Source organism: Prionailurus viverrinus, chromosome E2 (genome assembly GCF_022837055.1).
Source record: "Prionailurus viverrinus isolate Anna chromosome E2, UM_Priviv_1.0, whole genome shotgun sequence".
Classification (NCBI taxonomy): domain Eukaryota; kingdom Metazoa; phylum Chordata; class Mammalia; order Carnivora; family Felidae; genus Prionailurus; species Prionailurus viverrinus.
The window spans coordinates 38,268,333-38,293,557 of NC_062575.1; the positions used below are offsets into that span (position 1 = coordinate 38,268,333).

The following is a 25,225-nucleotide window of genomic DNA, read 5'->3' on the forward strand; positions in this document are numbered from 1 at the left end:
AGCAGCACTCTCAACAATAGCCAAATTGTGGAACAAGCCTAAATGTCCATCCACTGATGAATGGATAAAGAAATTGTGGTTTATATACACAATGGAATATTATGTGGCAATGAGAAAAAATGAAATATGGCCTTTTGTAGCAACGTGGATGGAACTGGAGAGTGTGATGCTAAGTGAAATAAGCCATACAGAGAAAGACAGATACCATATGGTTTCACTCTTATGTGGATCCTGAGAAACTTAACAGGAACCCATGGGGGAGGGGAAGGAAAAAAAAAAAAAGAGGTTAGAATGGGAGAAAGCCAAAGCATAAGAGACTGTTAAAAACTGAGAACAGGGGCGCCTGGGTGGCGCAGTCGGTTAATCGTCCGACTTCAGCCAGGTCACGATCTCGCGGTCCAGGAGTTCGAGCCCCGCATCAGGCTCTGGGCTGATGGCTCAGAGCCTGGAGCCTGTTTCCGATTCTGTGTCCTCCTCTCTCTCTGCCCCTCCCCCGTTCATGCTCTGTCTCCCTCTGTCCCAAAAATAAGTAAACGTTGAAAAAAAAAATTAAAAAAAAAAAACAAAAAACAAAACTGAGAACAAACTGAGGGTTGATGGGGGGTGGGAGGGAGGAGAGGGTGGGTGATGGGTCTTGAGGAGGGCACCTTTTGGGATGAGCACTGGGTGTTGTATGGAAACCAATTTGTGAATAATTTTCATAAAAAAAAATAAAAAGATCTGAAACCTTTGACTTTTTTCTTTTTCCTTTTTATAGAAAACCTATCACTTTTTGAATTAAGCCAAATATTTAAAAAGTGGTTTGATTTAAAGTTGGTTAGGGGCGCCTGGGTGGCGCAGTCGGTTAAGCGTCCGACTTCAGTCAGGTCACGATCTCGCGGTCCGTGAGTTCGAGCCCCGCGTCAGGCTCTGGGCTGATGGCTCGGAGCCTGGAGCCTGTTTCCGATCTGTGTCTCCCTCTCTCTCTGCCCCTCCCCCGTTCATGCTCTGTCTCTCTCTGTCCCAAAAATAAATAAACGTTGAAAAAAAAATTAAAAAAAAAAATAAAGTTGGTTAAATTTTTTTTCTAGGTAAATAAGAGCAGAAGGTATACAGAGATATGGACAAAATCATGAAGGTGGTTTGCCAGTGGCTGTAGTTTGGTAAACCCTAGACTAGAGTGGTAGAAAGGCCCTGGGCTTTGGATTTTGACAAGTCTGACTTGTGTTACTCATTTAGCTGTGTGACCTTGGGCAAATTATTTAACTTCTCTGTCTCAGTTGCCACTTTTGGAAACACTAAATGCTATATGATATTGATTTCCTGCCAAGTAGCAGGCCCTGTTGTGTTTGGGGATCCCCAGAGAGTGTCTTAATGTGTTTACAACCTGGTCTATTAGGGGGTTGCCCTTTCAGCTTCGACTGGGGAACTGGAGCAGGAGGCAGTGATGTGGACATGTCCTTGGCCTGCAGTGCTGCACTGCCATTGTGCCTCCCTGTGCCACCCCCTTCGGAAATAGCTTCTGAGATACAGGAAGGAGTTAGTGCTATGGCTGCTACACATCCATGTCCTAACATTTGGGACATGGCTTCCCATCCTGGTGCTCCACCTTGGTGCATGGCTGTGTTTTCTGTTTTTGTCTATGAGAGCAATTCATGTTTCTTCCACGAGTAACACAGTTGTATTGAGAGAGGCAGGTTCGACTGGGGTTAGGAAACCATTATTTCATCCTGTTTCAGCCTCTGTAACTTTAGGCATGAAATACAGCCAGTCAATCAACAGCACTTAGCAGCTATGTCATTTGGGTAAGTGGCCTATCTGTCTCAGGTTCACTTTCCAGAAAGTATGGATCCAAAATTTATCCTCCCATCAGCAGTAGACAAGTGTGCTTGTTCCTGTGTGATCTTCAACACTGAACATAGTTTTAAAAGTCTTTTCTAATTTGGTATTATTTTAATTTTTGTTTATTTATACTAGAGTGGTTGATCTTTTTTTCCCATGTTTGTCACTTTCATCTCTTTGGTGAATTATTTTTGTCCTTTGCTCCCCCATCCCCCGCCTGCCATTGGGAGTGTTCCTGTATTTTTTTTTTTTGTAGTGACTCTTAAGAAGGTATTTTTTTTACTCTAACATTGTGTATCAACATTTATATATATATATATATGAGAGAGAGAAGCTGTTTTAAAATCCATGTCTCCACTGGCTGTCATTTCTGAATTTAATTTAACTGAATGATTTTTATTCTAGTCGTTCTAGTCATATTTCTTTTTTCTGTCTGTCTAGTAGTTTTTTCTCCAGCATCTTATTATAAAAAATTTAACCTACCACCTAGATTCTACAGCTCACATTTCATTGTATTTGCTTTATCTCATATTTATCTGTGTAGTCATTACATAAATTAAATGGTGAATATTGTGGATTTTACATCGCTGATTGCTGGATTTTGTTGTGTTCCTTCCAGGGATGTTTGATGTAGTCCTGGCAGTTGAATTACTGTCCTTAAGTTACTTGAAGTTTACCTTGACACTTAGAGACTGGTGAAGCTTTGTTAGGTTGGGTGTAAAAGACCTTTCTGGGTTAGTTTATAGCTACTACTAGTGCATGCCCCTCTGTGCTCCAAACTGAATGCCCTGGATGTTAGCAAAGCTCTCCTTTTCTCCGGGGGAGCCGGAACACCCCCTAGATTGGGGTGAGCTCCCTTGACATTCTATGCCCAGCCTGGTAGGGTTTCTCCCTGCACAAGTGAGAGTTAGTGGTTAACAGCAGACTAGAGGGCACCCCTATGTAGAATTTTGGAATTCTTTCTTTGTGTAGTTTCTTCTTTTCTGGTTCTCTGCTCTGCAAATTCCAGAAACCTTAGCTTCATTGAATTTAATCTCTGAAGAGAGCAGAAGGAATTAACTGAGAATTATTAAACCCTATTTCAAAATTATTGTATGCAATTATGTATAGAAAACTAAAGAAATTATTCAGTGGGGGTCTGCTATCACTGTACAGTTTCTTTTTACCAGGATTATAGTGAAAACACTTGGCCTGGTATGGTTCACCTTTGTCTTATGCTGTTTTGTTCAGGTTCTGCTGCTATTCATGTGTCTCTCATTTTTCTGATCTTATATGCTCTAAATTCTGAGTCTCTACTTAGAGATCTTCCTTCTTTTCTTTAAAAATGTTCATCATAAAACGCTGAAAGAAAACACAAAGAAAAGCAGAGAGCATAACTACTCCCCCAATTTTATCACTCATCTTCAACATTTACCAACGGTCAAAGGCTCTTGATTCTAATTGCAGAGTATTGTCTGATTTTATGTCTGCAATTCCTCTAAGGCAATAGTTGGTAACATTGGCTGCATGTTAGAATCACTGGGAAAACTTTTAAAACACCTATCCCCAGGCCACATTCAAGATCAATAAAATCTTGATCTCTGGATCTTGGATCTCTGGTCGTGGGACCCTGGCATCCTTACTTTATAAAGCTCACCAAGTGATCCCAGTGTGCAAAAAAAATGTGGAAACCACTGCTCTAAGGTAATTTTATGAAGACCATCCCCAGGGAGGTCTTGCTGCCTTCCAATAGGGTGTGCAGAGAGCTGTTCACTGGTCACTGAGGAAGAGCGGCCAAGTCTGGCTGTGTCTGTGGGAGGCAGTTGCTCAGCTGTGCTCTAAATACCTTTTACTGGGGTGCCTGGGTGGCTCAGTCGGTTAAGCGGCCGGCTTCGGCTCAGGTCATGATCTCGTGGTCCGTGAGTTCGAGCCCTGCGTCGGGCTCTGTGCTGAAAGCTCGGAGCCTGGAGCCTGTTTCGGATTCTGTGTCTCCCTCTCTCTGACCCTCCCCCATTCGTGCTCTGTCTCTCTCTGTCTCAAAAATAAATAAATGCTAAAAAAAAATTAAAATAAATAAGTAAATACCTTTTACTAAAGGTATGACTAAATACCTTTTACTTAGAGGTCTCTGGATACTATGTTGATGTAATGGTAGGGAGAAGGATTTGTTCAGTTTATTTTGTTGGGAACTGCCACTTCCAAATTAGGTCTGGGCTATGTTAGACTGAAACACAGGCATAAAGAGTGTTCTTAATTAGAGCAGTTAACAGCCTCTCCAGCAGTTTAGTGCTAAGTTTGGGGGGGGGGGCGGTTTGTTTGTTTTGTTTGTTTGTTTGTTTTTGTTTCATTTAAAAATTTTTTTAATGTTTTTATTTATTTTTGAGACAAAGAGAGACAGAGCATGGGCAGGGGAGGGACAGAGAGAGAAGGAAACACAGAATCCGAAGCAGGCTCCAGGCTCTGAGCCAGCACAGAGCCCGACGCGGGGCTTGAACTCACAGACCGCGAGATCATGACCTGAGCTGAAGTCAGATGCTCCACCAACTAAGCCACCCAGGCGCCCCTGTTTTGTTTTGTTTTCCATTTCCTTATTTTACTTTGAGTATTTAAGTAATTGTGTGAGGTAGGTATCATTTTAGAGATGGAAAAAGGATGCATAATATTAGAGATCTGTGCTTAAGGTCATGGACACTGTTAATAGGCTCCAAACCAAGACTAGTTCCCAGGTTTTCCTTCCTTATAACAGTGCTCTCCCTTACATGGAGTGTCTCCTCTGGCAGGCTATGAGCATGCTATAGATCCTGGGGAGAATTACTATAGATAATTCTGGTGTTCAGTGCAGGAATTTCATTTATGTGGCCATGAGTTCTTGCAGGGCTGTCTCAATGGCACACTTGTACTATTGGTCATAGTAGGCCTGGTGAGGTTTAGGAAAAGATGTAAAATAAGTTTGAAAGAAGATGGCCTTCTCAACATCTATAGGAGAGATAAGCATGCTTATGCACTGCTCTGGGAGAGTAAATTCAACCACTTTGGAGGGGAATTTGGTAGTATCTATTAAAATAAATGTGTAATTCCTATGACTGAACAATTTCACTTGTGGATATCTACTATAGAAAAATACTCACTGGTGCCTTGGGCTGGAAGTGTGGACAAGGCTGTTCATCACAGCATTGTTTGTAATAGTGAAAATTTTGAAACAAGGGTTCATTATTGTGGAATGTTAAATAAATAATGGCATAAAATGAAGTAGGTTACTCACTTAATATTAAATAAATGATGGCATAAAATTACTGTGAGAGACTATGTAAATACTATGTACAAGTATTGCAATAATAAGATTTAGTAACAATAAACAATAATAACAATAAGATTTATGTATACTAAGTGCAATGACTTCTAAGACATAGTGTAGAGAAAAAAAGAAAGTTGTAGAAATGAAAGTACAATATGAAATCATTTACTTAAAACAAAATGAAAAAGAAATAAAATAACATATATGTGAATGCATGAAAAGAGTCTGGAAGGAATATACAACACATTGGTAATGGTAGTTACTTCTGAAATGGAGAGAGGAGACTAGTTTTAGGGATGTGTGGTTACAGGGTACTTTAGCTGAATGTTTGATATTATTTGAAAAATTAATGTTTTAGTAATCTAAATAAAATAGTTCCCTTGAAAAACAAATGAACACCTATTAAGCCAAACTGGTCTTTTATTCAGTGCAACCTGTAAGGACTATGACACTACCTCTTGAGAAATGAAATCTTTATGTGAACTCAGTAGAGCCCATTTCACTTTCCCCTTTCCTAGACCCATCTTACATTTAATTTGGCTCAAGAGCCATCAAGCCATACTTAAGAGGATCAGGAACAATCTAATAATTATCTTGATTTTAGCAAAAAGTCAAGTATGATTCAGCAGACAGATGACACTTGACTTTTCTAGAGTGCTGTTCACAGGGGTTCTTGGTTTATGCTTTGGGTTCTCAGAAGGATAGGTGGGGAGCCATGGCATATCACACACCTGTAGGCCCAATTGTGCCACTGTTACTGAACCCCAACCTTGGTTTTGATTGGAAATGAATTTCAGCTTTATTCAGAAGGCCAGCAACTTGGGGAAGAAGCAGACTCTTGCCCAAAAGCCAACTCCGAGGTTTTTGCTTTGCTCAAGAGTTTTTCAAGGGGTTTACCACAGTTAATCAGGAAAGAGAATGCAGTGGTCTGCAACATTTCTTGATTATGGGCATACTTGATGGTGCCATGTACAAATGTTATCTCAGTGCTTGGAGTGCAAGTGTGTCTGGTGCTTATTCTGTGATGTGCAGGAGTACTCTGTTCTTTCTGCAAAGGAGAGCAAGGTATACAGATACACAGAGAGATAAATTATTTGCATGACCTAAAATTATTTGTATGACCTAAATTAGTAAAATTTAGTAAAATTATTTGCATGACCTAAAAAAAGAAAAACATTTTTGTAAAAAAATTTCTCAGCTCATCATAAAGCTGAGGTGGCTCCAAACAGATTTGCTGGCCTCTGCAGCCTGGAAATGTTTTGGTCCTTCACTCCTCAAGGCCAGTGGTCTGTCTGCTATGGATCAAGGAACTTAGGTCGGCAAGTAAAGAGAGTGTTAACTTAAAGAAAGTTGACTCTTAAGACTGGAGTGCTGTTACCATGAGGGCATTGAGGTGCTCTTTACAACCTTGTGGGTTTTTGGAAACTAAGGTTGGGCTCATGACAGGGTGATCAGGAGATGATCTTTCTAACTCTCATCATGCCTTTGGGACTATCACCTTTGTTCATCCCTTCACCTAAGATGGTCTCTCAACTTCTTTCTGTTTAGTTATTCTGAGTCTCTGTTCAGTTTGCTCATTCAATGATTTGAAAATTATTTAAGCTTCTTGAGAGCAGAGAATCTTGTCTGTTTTGGTCACTGAAATATTTTAAACACTTGTCATAGTGTCTGGCACATAGTCAGCAAACATTTGTTAAATGAAGGAATAAAATATTTATCCAGTTCCTGCTGTGCATTTGGGCTGTGCAGTAAGGGCACAGTGTTGATCATTCCCTGCCCTGGGGTGCTCAATATTATGTCAGAAGGACATGGTGGGCAAGCTACTTCATCAAGAAGAGGAAAAGCTTCCTTAAGGAAGTGGCATTTTTTATATAAACTGAAGGGTGAGTAGAGTTAGCCATAAGACAAACTGGGAAGGGAATTCCTAGCAGGAGGAAAAGCAAATGTAAGGGCCCTGAGGTAAGTATAAGAAATAATAGAAATAAAAGTAAACCCAGTGGTGGGAGGAGGCTGTCAGATGGCAAAAGATCAGGGTGTGGACATGGGCAGGAATGGGTCCTGCAGCCCTTGCAAGTCTTGAATTTTGAGTTCCCATAATGTATAACAAAGGGCCTAGTACATATCTGTCATATAGTAGATCCAAAATGAGATTTATTGTTGTGTTTAATTTTGCCACTTTTAGAAACACTCCACTCACCCGTAATTTATTTCCACCTACAGTGATGTCTCCAATTTGCAATGTCATTGTAGTGTCCATCACATCCTGTTATTTATGTGTCTGCAGATTTTTCTTAAGTGATCCTCATACTCCACACCTCCATTTGATTTTGGTGGGCCTGTCAATCAGGTAGATCCCTTTGCTCTTTTGGGGAGTGGGTATAGCATTCAGACTGACCAAACAAAGTGTCCTGTAGTCTGGCTCAGTGAGTCCTGTGGGGGAGAAAGGGAAGGTGACCCAGAGACAGCAGATCAGAATTTAAGGAATTGACATAGATGTGGGGAAGAGAAGGGCTCTTTCTCTTCTTTAGTATTATTAATATTACAGAAAAGCAGATCCCAGCCAGGATCTGCCTGGTGTTCTCTTTGATTCTCTTTCTGTTTCTTGGCTCTGCTTCCTTCTGTGAGAGCTTCATGCTTAAGAAGTTTCTTTCTATGGGGCAGCAGTGTTTTGGAGCCATTGTTTGCATCTCCAGATCCAGTTGTGCCTAAGAATGAAGCATGAAATAGGACCAGTGGATGTATAGGAATACAATTCATTGTTTTAGTTTATTTTTTGTATGTTGGTCTTATCTCTCTAGACAGATAGTAGGTACCTAAGAGACAACTTCCAAGCCCAATATTTTTTGTTGTTGTTGTTATTAATAGTGCCCAGTGTACTAGTTAACATACATCAGTTGGTCAAACTATCTGGTGACTATCTGATGACTAACAAAGAAGTTACATCACAAAGTTTGGTAACAATATGTTGGATCATTTTACTCCTGAATTAATCAGTGAGTAATGAGCATTTCAAAATATAGGTTCATGTTTCAACTTCAGAGAGACTCCATGAGCTGAAAAATTGCTCCTTGGGTTGAAGGATTTGTTTGTAATACTATTTTTCCCATTCTTCAAGTAATAAGGTGAAAGTGAAGAAAGCACAGGGATACAATGTAGGTTTTGAGGAAAACAAAGTGTAGGATTCCCATTTGGCATCATGCTACATGTAGGGTATTTTATATTTCCAATTCTTCTTGTCTTGGAGACACATTTGCATTTCAGTCTGTCTAGCATACTGGACAGAATGTATTTTGGGGGACAGGAGGAGTTGATTACACTGGTACTGTTCAGTGACATGCTCCATGGCCTCCTGAGATGTGCTGTGGCATCGTCTCCCCTGGCTTTGCTCCAGTTGTAGCTCTTTCAGTGTCACTGGCTGTTGGCCCTGGGACAACACAGACTGGGGAAGAACGTTGTTGTATTTGCTTACTAACATCCTAGATTACTGATGTTGATTTTTTTTTTTTTGCATTGTGCATGCAAATCAAATTGCTAGAATACATCTAAGCAGATGGTTCTCCTATATCCAGGAAAGACATTGAATGCTGTTGTGTGGGAAGTTCAGAGCAGTGGATTTTATTATTTATTTATTTATTTATTTAGAATTTATATTCAAGTTAGTTAGCAGATAGTGCAATAACGATTTCAGGAGTGGATTCCAGTGATTCATCCCCTATGTATAAAACCCAGTGCTCATCCCAACAAGTGTCTTCCTTAATGCCCCTTATCCATTCAGCCCATCTCCCCACCTAAACCCCTCCATCAACCCTCAGTTTGTTCTCCATATTTAAGAGTCTCTTATGTTTTGTTCCCTTCCCCGTTTTTTTAAAAAAAAAATTAATGTTTTTATTTATTTTTGAGACAGAGAGAGACAGAAAGTGAGCAGGGGAGGGGCAGAGAGAGAGGGAGACACAAAATCCAAAACAGGCTCCAGGCTCCGAGCTGTCAGCACAGATCCCGACGCGGGGCTCAAACTCAGGGACCGCGAGATCATGACCTGAGCTGAGGCCAGATGCTTAACTGACTGAGCCACCCAGACGCCCCATCTCTTCCCTGTTTTTACATTATTTTTGCTTCTCTTCCCTTATGTTCATCTGTTTTGTATCTTAAATTCCACATATGAGTGAAGTCCTATGATATATATCTTTCTCTGACTGACTTATTTCACTTAGCCTAATACCCTCTAGTTCCATCCATGTTGTGGCAAATAGCAAGATTTCATTCTCTTTGATTGCTGAATAATACTCCATTATATATATATATACCACATCTTCTTTATCCATTTATATGTCGATGGATATTTGGGCTCTTTCCATACTTTGGCTATTGCCAATAGTGCTGCTATAAACATTGAGGTGCATGTACCCCTTTGAAATAGCACACTTGTATCCCTTGGATATATACCTAGTAGTGCAATTGCTGGATCGTAGGGTACTTCTATTTTTAATTTTTTGCAAAATCTCCCATAATGTTTTCCAGAGTGGCTGCACCAGTTTGCATTCTCACCAGCAGTGCAAAAGAGATCCTCTTTCTCTGCATCCTTGCCAACATCTGTTGTTGCCTGAGTTGTTGATGTTAGCCATTCTGACAGGTGTAAGGTGGTATCTCATTGTGGTTTTGATTTGTATTTCCCTGATGATGAGTGACGTTGAGCATTTTTTCATGTGTCTGTTGGCCATCTGGATGTCTTCTTTTGAGAAGTGTCTATTCATGTCTTTTGCTCATTTCTTCACTGGATTATTTGCTTTTTGGGTGAGTTTGATAAGTTCTTTATAGATTTTGGATACTAACCGTTTATCTGTTATGTCATTTGCAAATATCTTCTCCCATTTCATCAGTTGCCTTTTAGTTTTGCTGATTGTTTCCTTTGCTGTATAGAAGCTTTTTATCTTGATGAGGTCCCAATAGTTCATTTTTGCTTTGTTTTCCTGCCTGCGGAGACGTGTTGAGGAAGAAGTTGCTGCAGCTGAGGTCAAAGAGGTTTTTGCCTGCTTTCTCCTTGAGGATTTTGATGACTTCCTGTCTTACATTGAGGTCTTTCATCCATTTTGAGTTTATTTTGGTGTATGGTGTGAGAAAGTGGTCCAGGTTCATTCTTCTGCATGTCACTGTCCAGTTTTCCCAGCACCACTTGCTGAAGACAATGTCTTTATTCCACTGGATATTCCATTGGCCATATGTTTGTGGGTCCATTTCTGGTTTCTCTATTCTGTTCCATTGATCTGAGTGTCTGTTTTAGTGCCAGTACCATACTGTCTTGATGATTACAGCTTTGTAATAGACCTTGAAGTCTGGGATTGTGATGCCTCCTGTTTTGGTTTTCTTTTTCAGTATTGCTTTGGCTATTCAGTATTTTTTCTGGTTCCATACAAATTTTAGGATTGTTTGTTCTATCTTTGTGAAGAGTTCTGGTGTTATTTTGATAGAGATTGCACTGAATATGTAGAATGCTTTGGGTAGTATCGACATTCTAACAATATTTGTTCTTCCGGTCCATGAGCATGGAATATAGTGCAGTGGATTTTAAATCTCACCACTCTCATGAAGCCATCTTCTTACATGTGAAAACTAGGCTCTCACTTCAAATGACCCTGAAGGGATATAGAACAGAAAGCTTATATGGATTGTCCAGGCAAGCCTGCCAAGCCACATGGGCAGGGAAGCTACAAGGTGAATTGTCAGAAACCCTGTTTGGGGACTTGTTCAGTCCTTGGCAGTTCCTTTCACTGAGAACCATCCATAAGGGGAAGTGCCCAATAGCCCTGCTGCTCCCACTTCACATTTCCTTTCTCCTCCTCCTCCTCCTCATCCTCCTCCTCCTCTTCCTCCTCCTCCTCTTTTGGACTATAGGCACAGACAGCTGAGTTAATCATTCTCGGTTCTCAGCATGCTCTCTCACCATCAGCTGGAGCAAAGCCCTCTTTTGTTCTGTACATTTGTCATTCCCTGTGTTCTCATCTCACTTCCACACCCTTGCCTCTCCAACCCCTCTAGGTACTCATCTTGTGTTTTGATATATGTTCTGAAGAATGTATGTTTCATTGTAAAATAGGGAGAATTCTTGGCATAAGTTTTATTTAACTTTAAAAAAATGTTTTTTTTAATTTATTTTGAGAGAGAGATAATGGGAGCAGGAACAGGGGAGAGGTGGAGAATTCCAAGCAGGATCCCTCTCAGCATAGAGCCCCATGTGGGGCTCAAGCTCATGAATCATAAGATCATGACCTGAGCCGAAATCCAGAGGTGGATGCTTAACCAACTGAGCCACCCAGGTGCCCCTCTTTTGGCATGAGTTTTTAATTTCATGATTGAGCTTGTGTTCTAGACCCTGACTACTCAACTTGTGGCCTTCAGACCAGCAGCATCACCTGGAGATTTCCAGAAACACAGAATTTCAGGCCCTGCCCCACACTTACTGAAATAGACCCTTCATTTTAATGAGATACTAGTGTTTTGCCTGTACATTTAAGTTGGAGAAGTTCTTTTTTAAATTTTTTAAATGTTTATTTATTTTTGAGACAGAGAGAGACAGAGCATGAACGGGGGAGGATCAGAGAAAGAGGGAGACACAGAATCTGAAGCAGGCTCCAGGCTCTGAGCTGTCAGCACAGAGCCCGACGCGGGGCTCGAACTCATGGACCGTGAGATCATGACCTGAGCCGAAGTAGGACGCTTAATCGACTGAGCCACCCAGGCGCCCCGAGAAGTTCTTTTTTTTTTAAATATAATTCATTGTCAAATTGGTTTCCATACAACACCCAGTTAAGTTGGAGAAGTTCTGATCTCATTTATAGTCTGTTTCTTCCTCTTTCTACTTAATAAGTTGTGTTGCCCTCTGTACACCCAGTTTGTTGCTTCTAATTGCTTCATTTCTGTGATATTCATCTACATTGTTTTCTTCTCCATTCTTCCAGTGGTGGACACCTTCTCTGGTTCCCATAATTGTATTAAGTGACCCTACCCTTCTGGCCAGATGTTATTATTTGTTTCACATTGGGACAATCAGATTCTTCCTCCAGGGAGTTTGCACCTGTGTCTGAGATATAACAATTCAGCCTGGATTGATTGAAGAAATAGAAACTTGACAGCTGTAGAATGGGCATATGCTGGAAGAACAGAGCAAGGGAGAAACCACAAAACAGAGATGAGAGACAAATGGAAGGTTCCAGTTCCTTCCCAAGGCCTAGCGGCCAGTGGGCTCCTTGAGGTACTTTCATGCCCTTAAAATGCACTCTTCCCTGTTTCATTATTTGAAAAATTTGCCATATATATATATATATATATATACACACACACACACACATAAAGCTGTTTTGATCATTTGTAAGTCTACAATTCAGTGATATTACATTCACATTGTTGTACAGCCATCACTGTCATCCACCTCCAGAACTTTTTCATAATCTGTAATTAAAATTTTGTACTTCCTCTTTTTTGAAATTTGAGTTTGTTTTTATTCCATGTAAACCACAGACCATAAAAGTAAAAAAAAAACACTAAAAATCAGTAGTTTTTCTCATAATATGATCTGAGACAAGTCTGTGAGATAGAAATGACTAGTCTAGGGGTGCCTTGGTGGCTCAGTTAGTTAAACATCCTACTTCAGCTCAGGCCATGATCTCAACATTCATTAGTTTGAGCCCATGTTGGGTTCTGTGCAGACAGCTCAGAGCCTGAAGCCTACTTCGGATTCTGTGTCTGCCTCTCTTTCTCTGCCCTTCCCCACTCACACTTTCTCTATCAAGAAAAAAAGTGAACATTAAAAAGTTTTTTAAAAAAGGACTAATCTATAAAGAAGGAATATGTGATTGAATCAGGAGGTTTTTTTGTTTGTTTTTGGATCAGGAATTTTAAACTCAGACTCATAGATGGGAGAACTCTCTGAAATCGGATGGAGCATTTGGTTTAATATGTATGTATTTTGGAGGAGAAGACCAATAGCTTTCATTAGCCTTTCAGAGGGCTTCAAGAGCAATGGAAAGTTACTAACTGGTGGGTTTAATGATCTCTTAATTTATTAAGTGAAATTTGCCCTGGGGATACACTGCTACTTAAAACACAGTCCTTGCTTCAGTGAGTCCAGTTTGCAGAGAACTGTGGGCTGTGAGGTGCGAGCTGAGAAGAGAAGGCCACCGGGGACATCCACCTGGACAGAGGGAGCCAGCTTTGTGCTCCATCAGACCACTTTCCTTTTTGGTAAAACCCCAGGAAAATCAGAGCAGAAAGGCTGAGTTGTATCCAGGGGACTTTCTCTAAGGTGGGCAGTGAGGTCCAAATCCATCTGGTCTTCTACATCCTGGGACCCCTCTGAAGTTCTGTGAACTAAATGAGGAAGCCCATATACAATGCCTAACAGTGTCTTGCACATAGAACATGCTCAATAAGTGTGAGCCATTATCATCTTGAGGCAATGCAAGATTGGGAAAATGAAGTTTTTCCATGTTTGACAGTCTTTAAGATCAGATGTCACAAGCTGGTAGACAAGTAGGTGATGTCTGTGGCCTGTTGACACTTTTTGTTTGCCCCAAAGAATTTGAAAAAAAAAAAAAAAAGAACATTTGTTGTCAACAATAAAAAATGAGATTCACAGAGAAGTCCTGATTTTGAACTTATTTTTTTTTTAAATCAGCAGGTGTGACAACCCTTGGCTGGAGCTAAGCACTTAGTGACTTCTGTGTGTGTCTTCTCTGCTCACCACAGGCCCAAGCACTTTTCATAGCCTCTACTGGGCTTTCCTGTTGATGTTACTAGCCTGGCCTCTGTTGGCTTTATGGCTTATGACTTCTGTCTTAAAATACTGTGTCCAGTTTGGATCTGGAATGTGAAGATGTTGGAAGGAGACTTGAGCAAGAGAAGTCTAAAAGGATTTAAATTTAATTGAATATTTTAAAATAAACTTTTCTTCTTTATCAATAAAATTTGATCACTGGGTCATGGCCACTTGTCTTGCTTCCCAGTGAGAGCAGCCTAAGTAACAGTTCAGGCTGTTGTGTGTCACAATGTCCTGCTGCTGTTTCTACTGCTGTCACTGGCTTTGCAGACCAGGAGTCCTAATGCATGGAGCCAAGTAACAGGAGAGAGGACAGCACCTGTGTCCTGGCTGGAATAGGTCCATGGAGGTCTTGGCTTTTTGCTCACAGAAAGAGGTGAGTAACGTGACCTGAACATGTGGATAGTCAGAGCCAACTTGGCTTTTTGACCAGTAGAGGCAGAGAAAGTCAGCAGATAGTGAGGTGCCTCTCCTCTCTCTGGCTGGCTGTACTGAGATGCAAATCTATGTGGCCTCTCTGAAGAGGCCCTGAGTGAGCAGTCAGATGTATTTTGCTATGGAGCTGTGACAGCTTGAAATTGCATCACCTGGTATTTGTTTTACCCTTTTCCCTGCCTCAGTCTGTCTTCCTTATTCTTGCTTATCTGGGAATGAACCTCCAATAAAGCTTTAGCATGTAAGCTTGCCACAGGCTCTGCTTTCCAGAAAAACTAGAATAAAGTGTATATGCTCATCTTAGGCGACTTGTAAAATCCTGAAAAACATAAAGAAGACAATAAAAATAACTCACCCATAATCTTTCCATCCATTATTAACCACTGTGAATATATTGGTGTATTTGAGGTTGCTGCTTCTCCTCTCTCTCTCTCCACTCCTTCCCTCTCTCTTCTGTCATTTAAAGAGATGGGACAGGAAACTGAGGCTGGAAGAAATGGTCTGAAAAGGTAGGACTGAGAGAAGACTTCCTACTTGTCTTGCTGCAAGGAAAGAGATTTTAAAATGAAGATGCTGAATAAAAGGATAATAAATTAAATAGCAAAATCAGAAAGAGAGATTAGATGCATAAAAGAATGCCAAGATTGCCAGAAGCATTCTGCATTGGAAGGAATTTCTAGGAAGGAAGCCTGTGTGATCCCCAATGACTGAAGTATGCATGGGGCTATGGGGGGAGAATAACAAAAACCATGGCATGAAGGTGCTCAGGGCAGCATCTTCTCTGGCAGAAGACAAACTAGCTAGAGAAAAACTGGCTCAGAAGACAAGCACTTGATGGAAAAGAAGAGGGAGAAACAAGAGAAGGAGAAACAATGTAAATTGAGTTTATTGTGTTTATAAAAATCTCATATATGATTAATTGTCTTTGAATTTTCATAAGAGGTTGTTTGGCAATGGGGAAAAAGAATTGTAAATAAATATGTATAATATGTAAATACATTTATAATAACACATAGGTCTGAGAGTGTAAAGTGTTCAGTAAGGTGTAAGTAATAGCGATGCAGCCCAACACTGAGCTAAATAGTTCCTCATTGGTATTATTTTCTAATCATTTCTGGAGGTGACTCAGGATAGATGGCAATAAAATTTTGAGGGAATGTATTTTTGATTGACCCCAAAATGATTTTGCTGCAAAATTCAAATGTAGTGAGTATAATGCAGAGTTTATACTCCTCAAGAGAACTCTATAGATTTTCATATCCCATTTACATCAATAGCAAGATAATTTATCTTGATTACAGGGAGTACTGAGGGAAGTAATTGTCATGTGCTGCTTATTATAGTTCTTCCAAATAAATTGAAAACTCCAAAGTTATAGAGGTTTTAAAACCAGCCATAAGGCATGCACAATAGCATTTGTTTCAATAATCAATAGTAAATGATCCATGAATTAGAAATGCTTTCTTGGAGTGATCATAATGGTTTTTATTCCTTTCTTTTCCACATCATTAACAATCAGCTTTAAAAAAAACATGGCTAGACCTGGGTGGCTGTTTCTCAAGAAGGGACTGCATCTGTGTGCCTGAGCCCTTAGAACTGACCACCGGGCCGATGCAGAGCCTTCTTGACATCTCAGACATGGCATAGTGGGGGTCTCTGTACCAGCTCCAGTCCTCAGGTGTAAACACACACTATGCACACTGTTTAAGATTTTTTTGAATTCATTGCCAATATTTAAAAATCAAGAGATTCCACATGAGAAAACACACTTATGGTTTCTCTTTTGAAAATTAGAAAATTGGGGGGCGCCTGGGTGGCTCAGTCGGTTAAGTGTCCGACTTCGGCTCAGGTCACGATCTCACAGTCCGTGAGTTCGAGCCCTGCGTCGGGCTCTGGGCTGATGGCTCAGAGCCTGGAGCCTGCTTCTGATTCTGTGCCTCCCTCTCTCTCTGCCCCTCCCCTGTTCATGCTCTGTCTCTCTCTGTCTCAAAAATAAATAAACGTTAAAAAAAATTAAAAAAAAAAGAAAATTAGAAAATTGGCTATATTAGGTCTGATTCTGCTATGACAGTCTGCTAAGGCTGTGGGTGACTGTCTCTTTTCTAAATGGGGATGAGCTCTGAAAAGAGCACCTTCCACATCCTAACTTCTCTACTTATTTTTTTTTTTAAATCTTTCTGGCCTCTATAGTCATTTGAACTTGGGATCATTACTCTATCCACACCAGCTTTTACCCCTAAGTCCCCACTATTATGGCTGAATTGTGTCCCTTCCAAAATTCACATGTTGAAGTCCTAACTGCAGTGCCTGAGAATGTATTTAGAGATAGAGTTTTGAAGAGTTAATTAGGTAAAATGAGGTCATATGTATGGGCCTAATCCAACATGACTGATGTCCTTATAAGAAGAGAGTAAGACACAGACACACACAGAGGGAAGACAAAGTGAAGACAGAGGGAGAAAGCGGTCACCTGCAAGCCAAGATGAGAGGGCTGAGAAGAAACCAACTCTGCCAATACCTTCATCTTAGACTTCTAACATCCATAAATGTGAGGGAAAAAATTTCTGTTCTTTAAGCCACCCAATCTGTGCTATGTAATGGTAGCCATAGTAAACTGACATACCCACTCATCACTGTGCTCAGCAAAATGAGGGCTCTTCCTAATGGCACATTCTTCTAAGAAGTGGGAGTGTGAGTAACAAGCCCTCATCATTGTTGTGCTTGTTGTCATCCTATCATCACTTCCTAACCTGTATTTAGCCTTTCAGTCTTTCCCAAGCTGTTTGACATACATGTTGTCAGAATATTCACTAAATAAACATGTGAGACTAGTGGTGGGTTAATGTCCATTTCTTCAGATGAGAAAACTGAGACCTAGGGGATTTTCAGGGCCCAATCCAGGATGCCTACCTCTCCCAGTTCAGCAGCTCACTGAAGCACTACCTCCTCCCTTGCTCTTCCCAAGGTGGAGAGGGGAGGCTTGAAAAGCTTCAGGCAGTTACTGAGAGCTCTAACAGATTGCTCTATGGTGTGGGGGCCCTGAGAACCTGGGACATGGTCAGGAAATCTTGCTCCCTGACATTGACACTTCTAAGAAACTGTGCATAATGGTGAGGTGCAGCCTCTGAGAGATAGTGAGACTCATTTGCAAATGAAACAAGGTATTTGTCAAGTCTGCAGCAAAATGACCTTGGTGTTGGCATCCTTGGGAGTTGTTTCTGGAATATGTCTGGGGGAGGAAGCTCTGAGTGGTTTGCGGATGCAAGAGGGAACCCCCTGGTGGAAAGAAGTGGCCAAGAGTCCTGACGGCCAAATTCTCATCCACCCTTGACCTGGGCTGAAGGCACCCCTGCAAGCAGAAACCCAGATCTAGATGGACAGCTGGTCAGAGCAACCTGCTCTGTGTCCCTTTCTCCTCAGTCACACCTGGGTCCTGTAGATGCTGGCTTCTCTCAGGGGACTATCTCATTCAGTCCATGAGCAGGGAGGAGGAGGTGGTACAGAGAAACAGGGGAATATTCTAGTTGCTTTGACTTGTCCTTCATGTATTCTGCAGTTGTTGTTTACCTTTTGTATATGCCTCACATCCTCTCAGCTTCACCTGCCTCCACCCATAGCTCAGGCAGGCACTTCTGTGGGCCTCTACTTACTTTGCAGGGAAAACACCTCACCTCAAACACGTGATCTTTTTCTGAAGGCTTTGGAAGATGGGGTTCTATTGTTGGGGTCGCTGACAGAATTTTGCAGCTGTCCAGTGACCCCACTCATTACCCCTCACTCCCCCACTACTCCCCTATTCTCCATTTTCAGGAACTCTTCCCTTTGGGCTTCCCTCCAGGTCTTTATCTCATTTTATGCAAAAGAGCTCTGTGCCCCCCCACTCTGTCCACCTAAAGACTCATTGATATGGTCATTTAATTTTAAATCATTATGTTATCATATTATTTATATGATCTAAAATGGCCCATCCTTCTCAGCTCAACTTTGGCTGCCAAAAATGAGGAGACAATTAGACATTTCAAATCCTTCACTTTTTTTTCTCCTCATCAGTCTTGGAGAGAGAAAAAAAAAACATTTAGAGATTTGATTTTCTATGTGATATGAATTATGTCACTCTTCCTTCACTTTCAAATCTTAGAAAATTTTCCACTGGGGGTATTTGTATTAAAATTCAGTCAATTTCATTTAACCCTAACTAAAATTCACCAAGTGCCTATTCTTTACCAGGCTTCATGCTCAAGCAAGTCACAATGAAGTAAACTGGAATTTTCCAGACAGAGCCATAATGCTAATGACTATGATGTGTACAAGTTGCTTAGGAAGCACTGAGGAGGGATGGAGGCAGGGGTGGGGGCTGGGGAGGTTTTAGCTGCATCCTGGAGTTGCCCCAGTGCCTTGACCTTTCCCATCCCCAGAAGGCTCAACAAGAATTGGTATCACTTCATCTCCTCCTTCCCCACCCCTAATCACTGTCTTTTCTGGAAGAAGAGGAACTGTGAGGTCTTTGCTATGCTCAGTAGGCTGACTTTGGGCTCCTTTATTCCTGTTTAGTCCTTCCTCTGATGTTGAGGTTCCATTTCCTGGGGCTAGTAAGAGGTAAGTGGAGCAGAGAAAAATGCCAGTTTTCATTGTTTGGAGAGAGAATGTATCCCATCCTTTGGGAAGTCAACTGCTTTTGGACCCACTTGGCTGCTTTTCTGCTTGGGAAACAGTTCCTCTGTGGTTAAGGCAGAAAGTCTGAATGAGGAAGAGGGTGACCAACTCCTCCCATGGGTATTGTGAAAGGCAGGGCTGCCAGTGGAAGGCATGGGGAAGGCCCTTCAAACTCTGCCTCTGAGGCCTTAGTCATGCTGCATGATCCTCTCTTCAGTTTCTGACACCTAACAGAGGAGGAAGCACTGGGCTGGCAATAGGGATGTGCTTGGTGCATCTTGAGACCCTGGGCTGAGTCCATGTTTTTGAACTTTAAAAGAGGGAAGAGAGACAGCTTATTTAAGCAACTTTGTTTGCTCCCATTTATTTCCTAACATTCCGGGGCTCTGTGACAGATCTGAAGTAAAAGGTGATGGAATAAATGCAGAGGTATAATGCAGAAGTGAACTGAGATGAGAAGAAGATGGAGGGCAGAAGACAGAGAAACAAAAGGGGAGGTCAGAGAAGAAAAACCAAAGAGAGAGACAGTGGGGACAGAGAGGGAAAGAGGGAGAGAGAGAGAGGATGAATGAACAATAGAGGAAAAATATAATGAATGACAAGGAGGCAGGATTTTCTTCCATTTGTTTGGATTCTTCCCTAGCTGCTGGTTTCTATGGTGATGGGATTCAGTGAGAGGAGGGAGGGAGATGGTTGCCTTTGCTTTTCCTAGAAGGAAGTAGCCCCACTGCAGAAGTTGTCACAGGGCCTGGTCTGGTGTACTTCTCTCCACTGGGCCTGCCTGTGGCTGTTTGCAAGTTTTCTTTCTACAGAACTTAGTGCCTTGCTTTTGTAGTACTTATCACAATTTACAGTTGATCATCAAATAAATAGACATACAAATAAATATATATGTATTCATGAATGCTCTAAGCTCCATGGGCATAATGACCACATCTACTTTGCTCTTTGTTATAAACCCAAAGCTGGTAGTATCCGGTACCTAGTAGAAGACCAGTAAATGACTGTAGAATGGATGAAAGTATGAGTGAATGAATGAAGGGTTGGGATGCTGTCTAATTTGTCTTTGTACCTTTAGTGCTTAGCCCTATACCTAGCACATAGCAGGTGCTCATTTAATGATAGCTGGAGTGAATTAAAGGCTAACTGGATGGATAGAAGATTGGAGTATTGGGGATTGAGGCTTGACAGATGTGTCAGGGCCCAGCCTAGCCCTGAACTTTGCCAAGACTCTGCCTCTCAGGCTCTATTTAATTCCCTGACACATTCCCTTTATTTATTTATTTTTATTCTATTTCCCTCTTTCTTGTTTGAAAGTGGCTGATTTCAGGGAAGAGTTTTGAGTGCTCTGCCATCCTCAGGCTGCCTCACCATCAGAGCCACAACCTGGGGTGCTTGGTGTCTTGAGGAGCTGAGGATGGACTGTGTTATGAGGCTGAGTCTACTAGAGCAGTAAAATCTGTTTCTACTCTGGGAATCTTAGTGCAGGACTCACCCCTTCTCCAGGAAACTTGACAATAGTTGATTTATGAGTTCTTTTGATTCACAAGTAGTTGTGCCTTGGACACTTCTTTATTGCTATTCAATGAGTGAGCCCTTTAGCCATCCCTGTACAATGAGACAGGGATGTTGGGTGGGGGTGGTGGCAGAAAAAGAGCAAAGGAGAGAAGTGGGTATCAAGGTCAAGTCCTTACCTCCATCACGATGTCTTCCTGGCCTGGGCATGAGTTTGTCATGCTTCTCTTAAGCAGCATTCACATGATTGAGTCCTGACCTTTCTTTGCAGAAAAAAAAAGTCACACCAGTGAAATTAAGGCAGAAATCTAATATTCATGAAGTTCTGATTACCCACAAATTGGATAGTATCTTAAAGTATATGGTGTCAGAATTGCAAAGAGTTTTGATAAATATGTATGTTTATGGGTCCAAACAGAAGTGAAATAAAGTCTAGTTGCTGAATAATTCCACATGAAGATGTAAAACAGAGCTTGCCACAGCCTATTCATCATTGGGTGCAGGGTTTGGGTGAGTTGTGATTATCTAACATAATTACACATGACATGCAACATTCATGAAACCCAGCAGACATCCTTGTCAACTTGGGATAGGGAAGGGCTTTACTTTGAAGCATGGCAAATTCCCAAATTATTATTTAGCTTTTTGTAGTTCAAGTTTGAGCCACTTTTCAGAGGTGCTAATTAGGGTATTCATAATGCCTGCCGAGGGCTGATTAGGTACCTATTGGAAATGAAAGCTTTTCTCCCAAATGGCAAATGAACCAGATATTGTTAAATAAAACATTATGAAACAGAAATCGATTATCACTCACTCTTAGCTTACATTTAGTTTTTCCTTCATATTCAAGATCTTTTGGAAGAAGCACTGAGAAAATGCATTTGAACATATCCCCCCACTCCAAATATTTGATTTCACAAGGGTGAAATCAAATGTATTCTACCAAAATCTTTCCCATTAATTAAAAATACATCTTGTATGACTGAAGGAGAATTTAATCTACAAACTCTGTAATACTTTTCTTCTTCAGACATCTGTGTATAATGTTTCTTAAAGTAGCAATCTCATCTGCTCTCAAATGCTTTCCTCTAAGTGCTTTTTGGCAATGGGCAAGGAGATTTACAGTTCCTATTTTGGGACCAGCAAACAAATCTGAGACCTGGAGCTTCTCAGATGCTCTCACTTTTGCTTCAAAGGAACGTTCTGAGTTTGCAGAGAATGAGGGAGAGGGCCTTCCAAAGTCTCCACAGGGCACAGAGTGGTCCCTGGGACCTCCGGTTCACTCCTTTCTCTAGCCTTCACACTGGATTTTCTGTATCCACTGTTTCTCTCTTCTCAGTTCCTCCTGGACAGACTTTCTAGATGGATTTTTTCCCCGAAGTGCAGCTTTCATCATGTTCCATGCAGGAGTAAAATTCGACTTTTCAAGATCCTCATCCTTTTCTTTATGGTACTCTTGCCAAGCTTCTGCTTCCTATGTAGAAACAGGCCCAGGACCTTCACCTCTGTGGCTTTGCTTGGATCTTCCACTGCCTAGAAGTGGAGGGCCATCACCTCTGCCCAGCTCTCAACTCAAACCCTCCATGGGTCTTCCCTGGATCTTTGCTATGGAATTCATTCCTTCTTAGTGGCAATGTCCTCCAGTCAAAGGCTACCAGGAACACACCCATAGATGACAGGTTAGGTCTCTTACTTGATTCAGTGCTCACCAAAGGCAATGGTGGGGTGTCACAATAAGAGCATATAGGTAGAACTATATTAAAGTTTGGCTTTTGGTTGAGCAATTTGGGGGAGGATATAAGGAAGTGGGTTTTCTGGATTGGGTGTTGTCAGAAAGTAGGAACAATTTTATGATTGGGCATCTTAATAATTGTAATCAATAGGAGGGCACACTGGAGGTAGAACAAAGTTATGCTTGGTGAAAAAGTAGTACTCAATCAAGTTAGGCAAAAGAAGGTGATATTGTCATGTGGATTGTATAGTAACCTTATTTTTGTTTAATTTTATAATCTCAGAATGACCTTGTCTGATGATGTTATTCTGTGAGATTGTTTACATCTAATAGGAGAAAGCCATGATCTAACTGTGAATGCCATACCAGTTCCCAGAAGCCATGATCTGCTTTGGTTCTTTCTCATTTCCCACAGAGCACTCAATGAACACTTTCTTTTGGCACCCTCCACCTCATATTTTATGCAACAGTCCTTATGCCATGACTTTTTTCTTCCCCTGATTCTATGAGCTCCCTGAGGGTAGGGGGTCAGTCTGATCCATTTCTATCCCTTGCAGTGTCAAGCCTGAGGCTTTTACTCTGCAAAAGCAGGCACAATTAAGCATCTCAGAAAATGGGTGGGAAAACTATAAGGGTTAAAGGGGTGAGAGCCTCACCAACCCTTGAATGGCAACTGGGAGGGGTGGTATAGTAAACCATTATTGCTCCTCTCCATCTTTTTTTTTTCTCTAACTTTTTAAACGTTTATTCATTTATGAGAGAGAGAGAGAGACAGACCGTGAGTGGGGGAGGGGCAGAGGGAGAGGGAGACACAGAATCCGAAGCAGGCTCGAGGCTCTGAGCTGTCACCACAGAGCCTGATGCAGGGCTCGAACTTGTGAACTGTGAGATCATGACCTGAGCTGAAATCAGACGCTTAATGGAGTGAGCCACCCAGGTGCCCTGCTCCTCTCCATCTTGACATGAATAGGGTTGATGGATAATCTCTGTTTGCTCCTCCTGATCCACTTCTTGCTCTTCACTCTGCTAGGGTCCCAGGAAGCTGACCTGGAAGGATTTAATCAATGGGGTCTCCTGTCCTCTGGCTGTAGGTTGGTTTTGGCCAATAAGAAGTACCAGCAGGAGACTGGAGGGAAGAACGAGAAAGGATTGGGAATTTATTGCCATGATTTTCTCCTAGTCTGGCCAAATTTGGCAGTGAAAGTGTCTTGTGGGTGGCCCCTCCAATGGCTCTCTCATGGGTTTAGTGAGCATTCCCTTTCTTTGATTTTGCTTTGGCCCTGCACACATCCCTGTAAACAACCTCTTTGTTAAATTTTCCTTGAGATCTTCATTTAAGCGCCACCCATTTCCCATGTTTCTAGTCTGTATCAGCAAGGACTGATACAATTAGGTCTTCACATTAGCCTATAGGAGAAACTGATGGCCTGCGTCACACAGTGAGAAAGCAGTGAAGATGGGATTGGAGCTTCAGCCTCCTGATTCCTAATTCATGACCTCTTCCTTGACCCTCTGATTCACATTGGGGCTATTTTATTTAGAAATCAGCCCAAGTGTCTTCTCGTGCTCTGGATTGGTGTTTTTCAAACTGTGGAGTCATGAAATTGGTTCAGAGGATCATGAACCAGCGTTAAAAGAAAATAGGCTAGAAACGGAGTGCATCCCACATAGTGGAGGTAAGTATTGTTTTATTAAACCTTGGCTTCAATTGTGTGTGTGTGTGTGTTTGTGTGTGTGTCTGTGTGTGTGTGTGTGTGTGTGGTCTATGTGTGATATTTGTATAGAGTAGCAATGTAAAATGTATTTCTAACTGTGGGCCACAGTAAATTAGAAAGCCCTTGTTCTAAGCAGAGCAGCAAAGCCCTCTCAAGACCTCTTGGTGATTCCCCTCCAGCCTTAGCAGGAGTGGACCCTGCTCTTGTACTCTTCATTTACTGTGACCCTCCAATGATGAATTTCCCAAATGCCTGGGACCAGAGAACCTTCTGAATCCAAAGAGCATACTATGGCCCTACTGTTCTGAGGGCTGCACTTTGGAAAATACTGTTCTGGGAGAGGTGAATCAGAGAGGAAATCCAGGGCCTGCCCTTAAGTTGACTCTGTGCTGATGGAAGCAAGCTAGGGAGGCAGTAGGCTGGAGGAGGGAGGGAGAAGAAGGAAGGGAAGTGTTGGTCTGTGGGCTCCATATCCACACAGTTAGTTGGGTAGGCAGTGAGGGCCCTTACAGAATCTTAGAATCCCACACACTGATCCAGGTTGTTATTCATCCTTGTATCTCCAGCACCAGCACAGTAGGTTGACACTCAAAAAATATCTTTTGAATGAACAAATGAACCTAGCCCACTCTTCTGACTCTCTAAGGAGGCAATATGTTGTGAAGGAAAGAGAATAGGCTTTCGAGTCACACCACTTGCCAGTTTGCTGCTTTGGTTATGTTATTCAACCTCTCTGAGCTATAGTTGCTTCATACGCAAAATGCAGGTAACAATATCTTTCTCACCATTGTCTTGGGACATTGTGTAAAGGCCAGAAAGAGTGCCTGAAACATTATGGATACCTTGGTAATATAATTTTTCTTCTCTCCCTTAAAGTTCTCTTTCTTACATTCCTTCTATATTTTTATCACTTGTTTATTATCTATTATCTGCCTGCATGCCTCTAGGGACAAGAAGATCATGGACTTATATTATTAACTCTTTCCAGTTTGGGGGCTAAAGACTATCTCTTTGTGGTCCACATTAATTGTTCTCATTTTATTCCTCTAAGCCTCTTACTGCTCCTTAAGGACACTAAATATTAAGGAAGAAGGGAGAAGAATGAGGAGTAAAAAGCGAGTTTTTATTTTTCACTTTAGACCCCTCCCTCCCACTCAGATCAACCTGGAGTGTTGGTATTCTGTTCCTTCATGTTTTCCAGCTCCCTTTCATTCCTTAGTATAACATGGAACACAGAGCTGGCATCATTTTAGAACAGACTTCTCATTGGA

At 41.5% G+C, this 25,225-nt stretch overlaps 1 long non-coding RNA gene across 3 annotated transcripts in view; it reads left to right on the top strand.

Annotated features, from left to right (window-relative positions):
• The first annotated feature begins 14,201 nt into the window (after positions 1-14,201).
• LOC125153144 (uncharacterized) overlaps positions 14,202-25,225 on the top strand; it is a 146,748-nt gene continuing 135,724 nt past the window's right edge. For 2 of the 3 annotated variants that reach the window (XR_007147422.1, XR_007147424.1), the window contains exon 1: positions 23,702-23,915. This is a non-coding gene — a long non-coding RNA (uncharacterized LOC125153144). Of the gene's footprint in view, positions 14,281-23,701; positions 23,916-25,225 lie in introns of those variants that run through there. The other variant, XR_007147423.1, reaches the window with a different exon arrangement.